The following is a 14,133-nucleotide window of genomic DNA, read 5'->3' as shown; positions in this document are numbered from 1 at the left end:
AGTCTTTGGTTTTATGCTATAATTATGCACAATTGTATTTAAGAAATGAAACTTATACGTTTTTAATTTGACAAAAAATAAATGAGAAGATTGTTAAAATCAAATTATTATAAAAATAATCAAAGGATACGGCTTTCTAGTATTAATTATATATTTGAATAGTTAGCTTACAGATCCACTGGAGACATTCTTTCAACTGTAAAATTACATATACGTACGAAACTCCAATAACAATATGTGGATATTGAATTTAAACGAACGTCTTTGAATTATTTCGTTTCATTCCCACAACTGTCTTTTTACAATTATCCAACTTGATTTTTTTTTAAAAAAGAGAATAATAATTTCAAGCAGTTTTTTTTTTTTGCATAATTACTTAATTTTTTAATATGTATACTTATTGTGTTGGAAAATGAAAGAACTAAAGTGTAATCTTTATTTCAATGTTATAAAATGCCTTCAAAGTGAAATTAATTCACTTTATATTACATTCATACGAGAAACATGTTTGCAGATGTCATTTAACATCTAAATAATCGCTTCCTTTGAATGAGCTGCGGTGACGTCACGACTCTTGACCTCCCCAAGAACACCATATTAGGTGATCATATGATACTGAATGAACTTCTTTATAATAATATTTCTTTCAACAACTCCCAAATATAAATCCATTCTAATTTTTATATGAGCATATATATCAAAATGTGTAGAAAAATTTCGTGTCTATCTTGAACAGAAAAAAATGATTGAATTTCTTTATAGTTATATTATTTTCAACAATTCCCAAATCTAAATCCATTCTAATTTTTAGGGAGAATATATATCAAAATGAGTAGAAAAATTTCAAGTGTCTATTCTTGAACAGAAAAAAAAAATGAATGAACTTCTTTATAGTAATATTGCTTTCAACGACTCCCAAATCTAAATCCATTCTAATTCTTATAAAGCATATATAACTAGATGTGTAGAAAGATCTCAACGGTCTATCTTGAACAGAAAAAAAATGAATGAACTTCTTTATAGTACTATTACTTTCAGCAACTCCCAAACCTAAATCAATTTTAATTTTTAGGGAGAATATATATCAAAATGAGTAGAAAAATTTCAGGTGTCTATTCTTGAACAGAAAAAAAAATGAATGAACTTCTTTATATTAATAATGCTTTTAGCAACTCCCAAATCTAAATCCATTATAATTTTTTATAGAGAATATATATCAAAATGTGTAGAAAAATTTCAAGTGTCTATTCTTGAACAGAAAAAAATGAATGAACTTCTTTATAGTAATAATGCTTTTAGTAACTTCCAAATCTAAATCCATTATAATTTTTTATAGAGAATATATATCAAAATGTGTAGAAAATTTTCAAGTGTCTATTCTTGAACAGAAAAAAAAATGAATGAACTTCTTTATAGTAATAATGATTTCAGCAACTCCCAAATCTAAATCCATTTTAATTTTTTATAGAGAATATATATAAAAATGTGTAGAAAAATTTCAAGTGTCTATTCTTGAACAGAAAAAAAATGAATGAACTTCTTTATAGTAATATTGCTTTCAACGACTCCCAAATCTAAATCCATTCCAATTCTTATAAAACATATATAACTAAATTTGTAGAAAGATCTTAACTGTCTATCTTGAACAGAAAAAAATGAATGTACTTCTTTATAGTAATATTGCTTTCAGCAACTCCCAAATCTAAATCCATTTTAATTTTTATAGAGAATATATATCAAAATGTGTAGAAAAATTTCAAATGTGTATTCTTGAAAAAAAAAATGAATGAACTTCTTTATAGTAATATTGCTTTCAGAAACTCCCAAATCTAAATCCATTTTAATTTTTATAGAGAATATATATCAAAATTTGTAGAAAAATTTCAAATGTGTATTCTTGAACAGAAAAAAAATGAATGAACTTCTTTATAGTAATATTGCTTTCAGAAACTCCCAAATCTAAATCCATTTTAATTTTTATAGAGAATATATATCAAAATGAGTAGAAAAATTTCAAGTGTCTATTCTTGAACAGAAAAAAAATGAATGAACTTCTTTATAGAAATATTGCTTTCAATAACTCCCATTCTAATTCTTATCGAGTATATATATCAAAATGAGTAGAAAAATTTCAAGTGTCTATTCTTGAATAGAAAAAAAAATGAGTGAACTTCTTTATAGAAATATTGCTTTCAACAACTTTAAAATCTAATACCATTCTAATTCTTTTCGAGCATATATATCAAAATGTGTCGAAAAATTCCGAGTGTTTATCTTGCACAGAAAAAAAAATTGGAAAATAGAAAATACTTGCACAATGCATTTAAAGGCATTAAACAAAAACTCAGAATATTTGTAGATTTCTAAATTTCAATGTGTTATTTCCAAATTTAAAGAATTCACAAAACATTCTTGCATATTTTTTTCAAATCCAAATTATTATGCTTTTGCCCTGCGTCAATTATTATGCTATTTATTCTAAACTTAATATTTTCATAATAGTTTTGAACACAATACTTTTATATAAAGTAATGATAATAATAACACAAATTAAAAATAAGCAGCTTTATATATAAAATCTACCAATTTCTTTACAGTTTTAAATCGACAAATTTAATTTATTTGATTTTTTATTGTTGCGCAATTTCATATTTCACTAATTTTATTTTTAATACCCACAATAATGTGGTTTAGGATTTCCTCAATACTTATATTCAAAAACTCGCATAATCTCACTCTAGTATCTGCAGAAGGTTGATTTTCGGAATTATCGTTTTCATTAATCTGCCATCTCTTCAAAACATTATGTCTTTCATTGATTTGTTATGGCATTTCGTCAATAGAAAAAATAAATGAGAAACAAATACAATATTAAACTGCAAAGGTTCTAACTTTAAAAAGAAAATTCCGCATAAAAAGTTATATTTATGTTGGAAAAAGACTTGATTTTGAAAAGTTATGGATTTTAGATAAATAATTAAAAACTTAAAAATAATGCGGAAAGTAAGAAGAAAAGCCTTGAACAGTAAGATAATAGCCATACCTAAGAAATTGATTTACGTAATTTTTTTTTTAATTATTTGACTTTAAGACAGGAAAATTGATCAAAATGTAAATGGAACTTACGACGTCTCCTCAATTTGTAGCCAGCAACATTTAGAAAACTTCAGATATCTTGGAAAACTTTTTAAATATAAAGTCTAAAACTCAGTTAAGAGTCAAGTTTCCCAGTCATATAGCTATTTATAATAGCCAGTCATAAGCTATTCATAAAATTCAAAAAAAGTGTTGATATTTTTTGCCATTTTTAGGCTATTCTGTAACCTATTAAAAGGGATTTCTAAAAATAAATCCAACTGTTGCCAGAAGTCCATGCGCTTCTTGAAACTTTCAATATGCTTGAAATATAAAAACAGTCATTCTCAAAATCACTTTGAAATTTATAAAATAGATATGGCAATATAATGGATTTTTCCGAATGAGTTTCAAATTTTGCTTGTTAGTAGGTCTGTTGGAAAGATAACAACGGTTTTTCATGCATTTATTTTTTGCTTTAAATAAAAATTTGAATTTTAACCATAATCCTTAAAATCTAAGGCATAATTATTTAATCAATTATAGCATCAAAAAAATCTGTTTGAAATTAGCATTGGAAGCGAAGACATTTCAAAGATTAGATTTAAAAAATTTAAACAAAATCCCACTTAAGACCTTATTATGATTTAAGAATTCTTAATTTAAATGAACATGAAAATAATAACGCACATTCTATAACTAGCTCATAATTGCTTTTGTCAATTATGTGTTCTTAAAGAATTTTAATATTCGTATATTGTAAAAATACTAACAATCAATCATTCATTTTCTGTTGATATATTCGGTTTTTTAAATATTTAAAAAATATTTAAAAAAATTTATGCATGTATAGAATTTAAAAACCTTTTTTTTTTCTGGGGGAGGAGGGTTAATAGCTCATTTTCTTGGCCAGCTGGTTATTGAGATATATTAATTGCTTTGAATTTCAATTAAATTTCTTATTCATAATTTCTTATTAATAATTCGCTTAACAAAATATTTTTAAGCATTAAATTCTAATAGAGTCATGTTAGATGAGAGAGTCATTAAATGTATTAGTGTCACGTTATTTTAATAACTTACATTGAATAATCAACTATCAATCTAAAGCATAATTGCGTCAATGAACTTTCCAAATGGAATCATGACTAATGATATTTTATTGGTTTAAAAAACTAATTACCGGGTAATTTAGATTCTAATTGTATATTACTTTTTTGAAGAACTGTAAAATAACTTTATAATTCGTCATGTAAACTACATAGGCAATAAACAATATCTATTTTTTTAAGTTTTCAAAAGCAGAAGACGATCATTCGATTAAATTATTCGATAAAATGGAATAAATGAATTTCATTGCAGCAATTATGCTATAAAATTTTCTTAAGTCGCTCAAATTTAGGATAAAAGAATCCAACGAAATCGCTATCTTTAAGGATTTTTTTTTTTAAATTTTAAAAAGGAATAAAAATTGTTCCTTTTTGTTATGATATGAATTGAGGCTATTAAAGAAAACGCCAAAATCTGGATTGATTTTTATTAATTAAATTTTTAAAATATCGCTCAAAAATTTCAATTTTCTTAAATATGTCTCCAACAATTTATTACCTCTAAGTCAAAGGCCTCTAGAAGACCAACAGACACACATTCAAAGTTAGAAACACATTTCCCTTTCATATAAGTAAAGATGAATGGTTTTAAAATATTTTTTAAATTACTGTTTTTTTAAATGTATTTAAAAAGTAAAATTCTAAATTTGAATTTTAAATAAATAATATGAACTTTCTGGACACAGAAATACAATATGATCGGCCATTTTTACTCATTTTTTTAAGCTAAATGATTAATGAATTATCTCTTTCTTATTATGAAAAAACCAAAAGAAATACTATATTTTAATGCGAATGATTTAGAAAATTCGAAGAAGAGGAAAAAATCGCAATTGACCATATGAATATGATTTTAACTTCCGCGTACACATTTTTGCCATTAATGCGTGACTATCTGAAATTCAGAAATTGTTTAAAAATGCTAGCATAAAAGAAACATTTATTTTAAAAGAATAGAGATCAATAGAAGTTTCAGACGATATAACACATGTAGATGGCAAATAATCGTTTGCAAATGCGGTTGAGGCGTTTTTTGATGGATATCGTCTGCTAAAAAGAGTTGAGCCAAAGAACATTAAGATTTAAATCTTAGATAAAATAAACGATTTTTTAAGAATAAATTTTTATCTACGTATTGAGTTAAAATGGACAGGATGTTATCGTTTGGTATTACATAAATGTTCTAGACATTATTCGTGTTCTTCATCGGTATCGTTAGCGTACGTTGTGCATTGAACTGAATTCTTGTGCCGAAGAACGTATTTTAGTTACAGTTCGGTAAGCAAATTGTTTATGCATAGTAAATAACTCACGCGTAGGCTTCGCGAGATATTCGCAAGAAAATGCCCTTGATCTTTTTTTAAAAAAACTAAATCTGTCAATAGAAAAGATATTTAAAAAAAGTTAAAATAAACATTTAAAATGTCTACAATGCAGAAAATAGAAAAATTAACTTTCTGCTCGGCTGGCGAAAGATGACGTGTTATGATTAAAATCCCGAATGAAATTCATCCGAAACAAAGCTATGGTGGTCATGGTGACTTTAATAAAATATGACTAATTATTATTATTTTGGAAAACAAGTAGTTCTTGGAAAACATATTCTACAAATAAATTCATAACTACATTAAACCAATATCGTTATTTTACAATTAAATACAATAATTGTTATCAGTGACATCAAAACTTAAAAACAATTCGTTTCGTTCTATTTGTGGATTTTTTTTTCCTTTTTTTATAAAAGAAGATCAAATACAATAATTTTTTTAGTAAATTAATTTATGACTACTGTAATTGCAAAAAGGTAAAATATATTTGAATGTCACTTTTTTAAAAATAAAATTTGCATGTACTTTTTTTTTTTTTTCAATTTTCATGCATGTCTAATTGCTAGCCTTTTTTAGGTTTAAAATTTTATTTAATTTTAAATAATTATTTCCCCTTTATTAATGTTACTTTTAAAAATGTTATTAAAAATTAATTTAATTTATAAATATGCCTTAATATTAGATATTAGATATAATAAGACAAATATCTGGATTAATTTTTATCTTAATGAAAAATTCTCCAGTCATTAGTCGCTTTTATTAAGATTTAAAAGATATAGAAATTGTATTTGTTAATCAAATCTTCTCATGAACACTTTTTTTTCACTCTTCCTAGAATATTTAAAACATAATATCGGTAACTCCAAGAATTGTAGAACATATTTTATTTCTATAGTGTAACAAATATTCAACCAATATTTGATTATACGCACTTAATTGCTACATTTTGCTTTAAAAAGTAACTATGAAAAATGTAAAATTGTAAAAAGACAGAATCATGTAAGATGAATTAAATTTTTGGATTGATTAGAATAATTTTAGTGGAATTAAATTTTTGGATTTATTAGAATAGTTTAAGTGGATTAAATTATTAGATTAACTATCAAATATTTCTCTTGCGTTAACTTTCCTGTCGTAATTCAATAACCATTAGTCCCTTACCTTTATCATCATTGATGGATTATCAAAATTTATGATTTTGATAATAATGTCAAAAAATGAATCTAGATATTTTTAAAAATGTAAAATTATTTATATACAAAGGCTGGTGTTATATTTTTCATAAATAAATTACTTTAAAAAGAGATTTAAAATATTTCCATTTTTGAATAAAATATCCTTGCATTAATATTGAGACAATTTTTGTTCTTTTAGAGCAAATATCTCCGATTACAGGTTGTCTATTTAGAATTGCAATCACATTGCAACTGTGTCGACAAAAGGAAATAGCTGTCAAATAACTTCTACTTTAATTTTCAAATTACACCGCTCTCAAATTTTTAAATTATTTGAATCGTGAGATATTTTAGTTTTTTTTTTTTCATTCGATATTAGTGTTTCTATTGAATTTTCTACATGCCTAGACAAATTTGTTTTTCCTTTGTCATAATCTGGATAAAGTAAAATTTTGATGGCAATTCGCTATCTTTTGGGGATTTCTAGTCTTGTATTTTATTTGGCTTAAACATTAATGCGTTTAAGGACTAATTATTCTACTGCTTGCAACTTAAAGTGACATTGAAAAGTGATTACGATATAACAACATGTAATAAAGTGTGTCCCAAAATTAAGACAAGATGTGAATTTGCCACTATTCGTGCAGTAGAATTTGTCAGCGCTATTAAAAAATCATTTGAAATCTGATAGTTTAGGGTTAAAAAAAATGGAGCATTATGGTAAGAACAACATGTTTAACGCAAGATTTGAATTAAATAAAAAACAAAGTTTTTCCTTTAAATTGTTATATTTTTATTGAATCGCAAAGTACACAGGATAGAGTTATGTGTGGGATAACACATAGGGAAAAATGACCTCCACGGCTTTTCTTGGCCGTTCTCATTTTGTTGTCGAAATTTTCCATGATCATTTTGCATAAATGTAGCTGAATTTCGTTGATGCAGCGTTGAATGCTCTCCTTCAATGCACGTGTGCTTGTTAACTTGTTGGAATAGTCCTTTGACTTCAAATAAACTAATAAAAAGAAATCCAATGGTGTTAAATCACACGATCTAGGGGACCAATTCTCAAATTTACGAACTGTGGCCGTCAGACTTTCAGTATTTTTGAAATATTGTTCCACAATGAAAACGCGTCGTTCTTTCGGGTAAATTCCATTTTTACTAACCCTAAACTATAAGCTGTCAAATAGGTTTAATTTATTATACTACGCAGATATACTATTGTAGTTTCTTATAGCACTTGTCATAGACAAGCCTGCTGGTGAAGTCAGAGATTTTAAGCCGAGTTTCAGCGTCTCTTGTTACAGTAGCGCCATCTAGTACCAAGAGTACGTCTTAGCTACTCATGCGTCACAACCCTTTCGTCGGGGTGGACTTCCTCCATACATTTCATTCACTCATCCAGAGATCGCAATTTAGACCTGAATCAGAGAACGAACACCTTCGACCCAGTATCCCGAGAGATATTGTCTCGACATGGAGGACGACAGATTTATACGTGCACCAGCCACCATACACACGGAGAATCTTCGGCTAGGGGGGTTCGAACTCACAACGGAAGGGATACGAATCCAATGTCCTACCAACCAGGTTCTCCTGGACTGCGGGAAAATGCTAAAAGAACTACACAATTGTTTTATTACAGCACATAACTTCATTGGCAGCTCTTGGGTCTTGGACATATTAATCGTTTGAAAATAAAGGGCTATCAGTTCTTCCCTTTAGTTCTTTTAGACACTTTTAAGTAATTATTTTAACCCTTTAACGACTGGAAATTAGGAAGTCGTCTCTCCTGCAACGGGTCTAATTAAATCTTTCTTCGATTATCATAAAACTGGCTGAAACGTAGAAAATCGTTTTGTAAACATTGTCTTAAGACCGGCTCTGATGTAGAGATTCGTTAAAAATTTTCCCTTTTACGATACGGTTTTATATAGACTCAAATACCGGATAGTCGATAGTCAATAGGTTAAGCCAATAAAAAAAAAATTCTGAAAGATATGAATCAGAAATTTCAAAAATTAGTGATATGGTAGATCAGAGTCTTTCTGTTACTGCATTTTAAAATAATTTGCTTTACATTTTAAAGAAATTAATAAAAATTGAAGAAAAGAATTTGGTATCAATGAATTTTAAAGTGGTATTATAATATTTATTGTAAAACAATCTGCTCAAAAGTTACTGCAGAAAAACAGTGAAATTTCAATTAGTTTAATATTTAATTAAAATTTCTTCATTGAAAGGTTGGCGATATTTTTCTTCTTGTTTTAAAGAATACGTGTGCAAAGTTTAGTATAAATCGGTTTAGCCGTTTAAAATGATATCTGATACCAATGACTTTTATTTATATATTAAGATAAATAAAGTCACTGTGGCGCAATTATAAGTTTTAAATTTTTGTCTGTCTAATTACAGCGGATAACAGAAATTTAATAACAATTTTGTATAGATATTTTCTCATAAAATACATGTGAAATGAAATAATTTGAATATTTTATATTTTATAAACAGATTTGGAAAAAAAATTATAAGGAATGATGTTAAGTAAAGCTTTAATATTTTTTTCACCGAAATTTTTCTCAAGAAACACATATTTAAAGCCATACGCAAAAAATCTGACGGAATTGATAAGTCGATACTGAAAAAGAACATGAAAATATCTCACTAACTTCCGTGATTTAATAAATCTAATCATTTTGTTTACACAAATAAACAAGTAATTGATTTTTTTTACAAAAAAACAAACAAACTATAGTTAAGATCTGTTCTTTTTCTTTGTAAGTGTCATAATAATACAACACATTTTTATTTATTTATTTTTTGTTTTCCGAAAAATTTATTTCATTTCATTTTATAAAAAAAGCTGAGAGATGCAAACGATTTTAAAAGAATCATAGATTAGACGATAGTATCGCCGTTACAAAAATATGAATATGCATAAAGCAATTTACACTAAAATCTATTAAATTTCTTAAACTTCTGGAAGTCTTCTGTAATAGGCATTATTATTTAAAAATATTTTGTGTCTTATTACAATAGCAAATTTAAATTGTTTTTTTTAAAGTCGTTTTAATGAACTGATATTGAGATCATTAAAACGATTGCTTAAAGAATGAATTTTACTATAAAAATAAAGCAAATGCACTGAAAATTTCAAAAAAGGCACCAATTTTTATAAAATATAATAACTATTTATAAAACGAATATTTTTATAGAGCTAAATTTTATTATTTGAATCATATTCTTCAGTTTCAGCAAAGTTTCAGTAAGTGTCAAGAACCTTTTAACTATTATTTACTAGAGCAAAAGATTTAATAATCTTTTGAAAAGAGCAATTAAGCTACAGATTTTATTTCTAATGTAATTGAATGATTGAGTTTGAATGAATTTACCAAACGAAAAGGATTTTAATTATAAGTATTTAGTGAAATTCTTTCTATCTAATTAAATATTTTTTTCCTGTGCTAATTTCTTTAAAAAAGAACTTTAAATGTGATTAAAATAGTTAAAATATTTATAATTAGTGAAATAGTTAAAATATTTATAATTAGTGAAATAGTTAAAATATTTATATTTAGTGAAATTCTTTCTATCTAATTAAATATTTTATTTCCTGTGCTAATTTCTTTAAAAAAGAACTTTAAATGTGATTAAAATAGTTAAAATATTTTATTTGTAGATTTTTTTTTGTTATAATTCAATACTCTGAACTTTATCTACACAAGTTGTATAAAAATTATTTAAAAACTAATAAATGAAATATTTTCAGCCAGATTTTTTTTATTTTAAATATTTATATAATATTTTTATATAAATATTTATGTAAAATATATTTATATTTTTTACTATTACAATATTTCATATGGGAACAATATTTTGTTAGATATAATAATCAGTAGTACTCATTCAATGATTTTAATTAATGTAATAAAGGATCATCAAGTGAATTTACATATATATATATGATTTTGAGGTATTGTTAGGAAAATTGGCACCTTGATTTGTTGGATTTCCGTTTTCAGAATTACATGAAATTAATGTTTATTACTCACGACCAAATTCAAACAATTTGTTGAGGGTATGCAATAAAAGTTAGTGTTTTAGCAAAGTCTACAATTTTCTCGGCCAATTTATATTGCAACATTTGATAATACTTTACATTTGTATTTATAATTTGAAGAATAAGTCATTATTATCTGCTTATATGCAGTTATTTAAAAGGCGTATGTATCTTTGAAACGATCTATAGTTTGAGAGAAGAGTAGGCAAGTGAAATTTGAATCTGAAGTTCGAACTTAACTAAAAAGCCCAATTAATCATTCATATTTCATCCATTAAGTCAGTATTATTTAATGATGTAGGAGATAAGTAATTTACCGTCTTGAAATTCGTTTCAAAATATTGTTTTGATACATTAAATAATATTTCTAATCACAGAAATATAACGAGTTGTATTAGCGTGAAAATTATCCGGATTTTTATAATAACAGAGATAATATAATAGCTAATGTTTTTATTTCTTAAAAAAAATGTTGGGTATTTCTTGAACAAGAAAAGAAAACCATATAACATAAAACAAAAAAGTAATTGCTTTATAAAAATAAATTAGTACCTTATTCCTAAAAGAGTAGAACTAATTTTTCCGTTTAAATTAAATTCGTTCTCTTTTCTTAACATTCTAGCTCTGGAAAAATGTTTTATCGGGATAATTTGCATTCCTTGCCATTAGTCTCTTTAGTGTGAATACGTGACAAGATGAAGATTCAGAAAAGGTGAAAGCAGTTTCCGTGACTATTTTATCTAGTTTTAAAGAATTTTCTGTTCATTAACTAAAGCAGAGGGAAGAGAAAGTATTTTATCTTAATTTGATAAACGGAAATGAGGCATTAAATTAAATGGTTGGAAATGGATGCCAAGAAAATTTGTGGCCCAAAAATTTCTACCCTGTTTTTTTTGTTGTTTTTTTTTTTTGTTTTTTTCTGAGTATAAGTACTCATTCCACAGTTACTCATATTATATTAGTTTCTCTTATTCAAAATTCTTAACTGTTTCAAATTGCACACACACACAAAAAAAATGTAGATGTTGTCATTTTGATAAATCAAAGTCTACATCATACTACAGAAAATCAAAAATTCATTGTGAAGATGGCATTGAAAAATAAGAATAGACGTATTATTACGAGAAAAAACCCCACAATAATTCCGAAACGTATAGGCGAAAAATATAACAGGCTCAATAAAGAATAAAGATGTTTCATACTAAACGGAAGCAAAAATGCACAATAATAAAACATAGCCGAAACGTACGTAAGATCAGCACTTGCAATAAACAGCAGTGTACAAGCAGCTAATCACTATTGAACAACTGAAACAGCACAAAGCGCTCAGAGATGAATACTCCCTAATTCAAATAAAACATCACTCAATTACACACTTACGCTCAATTCAACAACAGATTATTGACTGTCATATGGCACCTCCACTTTTTATGTGGGTCACGTGAGAAGGTATCAAATATTCTAGAACCAATGCCGAAAGTTTAGATAAAATGGAGCTATCACCAAGATTCTTGTATATTCGAGATCCTTCATTTTTATTACAAAAATCAAATTATTTTTATTACAAATTATTCTTATCAGTAGACATATTGCGCAAGGAAGAAATATTACGAATTCGTGACAGTACAAAACTGTACTTAGTGATCAGAATGCATTGATAATTTTGATGCTCCTGGTAGTAGATTTGGGAAGAGCAGCGATTATGAAAGTAAATATCTGTGCTTTTACAGCATCTACTTAAAGATCAATAGAATAAGAGAAGAATAAGAATTATAAGAATATGATACTACACCTGGAGTGACATTTAATTTTGCAGCATTAATGGCTTTAGAGTATTCAAAATTTTACGAATTTGTTTGCTGTCTAGGTATAAATAGTAAATAAAAAACTACGGAAAATTGTAATTGCATTAAACAAACAAAGCAAGAAATTAAAAAAAAAGAACAAGGTAGAATAGAGATATAAAATATTAAATTACGATGTTGTACGTTTTGTTTAAAATCGATATTACAATAATAACCACGAAGAATTGTCCGCCCTCCCTGCCTTGGGTTTTGGGATGAATTAGAAAACCGAGCCACTACGACACATAACACCGGACACTGTGGTCAACACATGGTGGCACCAATTAAGAGCAGACATGTGCGTGCTAACATGTGCGGTATGTGCGGTATATATAATATAGAATCCCCTCATATATTATATATACCGACCCTTCATGTATCATCCGTCATTGTAAATGGACCAAAGCCATTCCTATACCTATCAAGGAAGCGAGAACCTGCTTCGTTATACAGCAATTTTTCATTCCTCTATCCGAAGTGCCCTCTATTGGGACTTATTACGGTAATAAACAACAATCTATGCAATATTATGTATAGAATACAATTTTATACAACAATCTATGCTATACTATGTATGTAGTACAATTCTGTGCAACAATCTATGCAGCAGTCTATGCAATACTATGTATAAATACAATTCTATGCAATACAATTGATTTTCATAATTTTAACATGGGTGATACGAATAAAAACAGTAACAAAATTTTAAAATTTGCAAATTTAATGGATATATTTTATATCTATTATTTGAAGCTTAGTTACAAGATCCTGCGTCATTAGTAAGTATCATATTCTTTTGGTAAATCAATTTTCTTTTATTCATTATATATTTAAATTGGAAAAATTTATAAGCCCCCCTCTTCCTACAAATATAGGGATGTCAAGGAAATGGCATATTTCGTTACTTCTTTTAGGGAGTCGTTATCATATGCAGTTTTTGAAAAATGGTCCTTGATTTAATTCTATCATTATAAATTTTACTGTTCTTTATGGAACTAACTGGGGATTAGCAACTCGTCAAGCTGCAATCCCTTCAATATCATTAAAAAAATTCTTCTTTTTTTATTTTTAATCTTATGTAGTTATTTTTTAAGACAGGAAGTCCGAATGTACAAAATAAATAAATAGTAATAAATGTAAAAAGAACACAGAAAAAGAATCGACAAATAGAGGTTAAATGGACCTGAGATTACATGCTAATTCTCTCTCGTAAACACTAAGATTCGCTTAATGCCCATGGCTAAGTAATAAATTAAAAAGTGAAAGGTTTTTTTTTTTTTTTTTTTTTTTTACTTTTTCGTGTACGAAAGGAAGTTGTAATGTTCTAATCTAGATTGATCAAATAACGAAGCAGAATTTCCAGACAATTCTTTATTTTACAGCCCTATATATACAAAAGAACAACTTGTTCTAATCTTGGTTAAATAAATAGTTATTTACACCTGTAGTAGGAGACACAACAGTCGAAGTCGAAGGTTTATCTTGAAATTCAGTTCTCCATCAATACGGAGAAACAACAGGACAACTCCAGGGGTAGTT

This window comes from Argiope bruennichi, chromosome 10 (genome assembly GCF_947563725.1).
Source record: "Argiope bruennichi chromosome 10, qqArgBrue1.1, whole genome shotgun sequence".
NCBI classification, from domain to species: Eukaryota; Metazoa; Arthropoda; class Arachnida; order Araneae; family Araneidae; genus Argiope; species Argiope bruennichi.
This window is presented reverse-complemented; position numbering follows the sequence as displayed.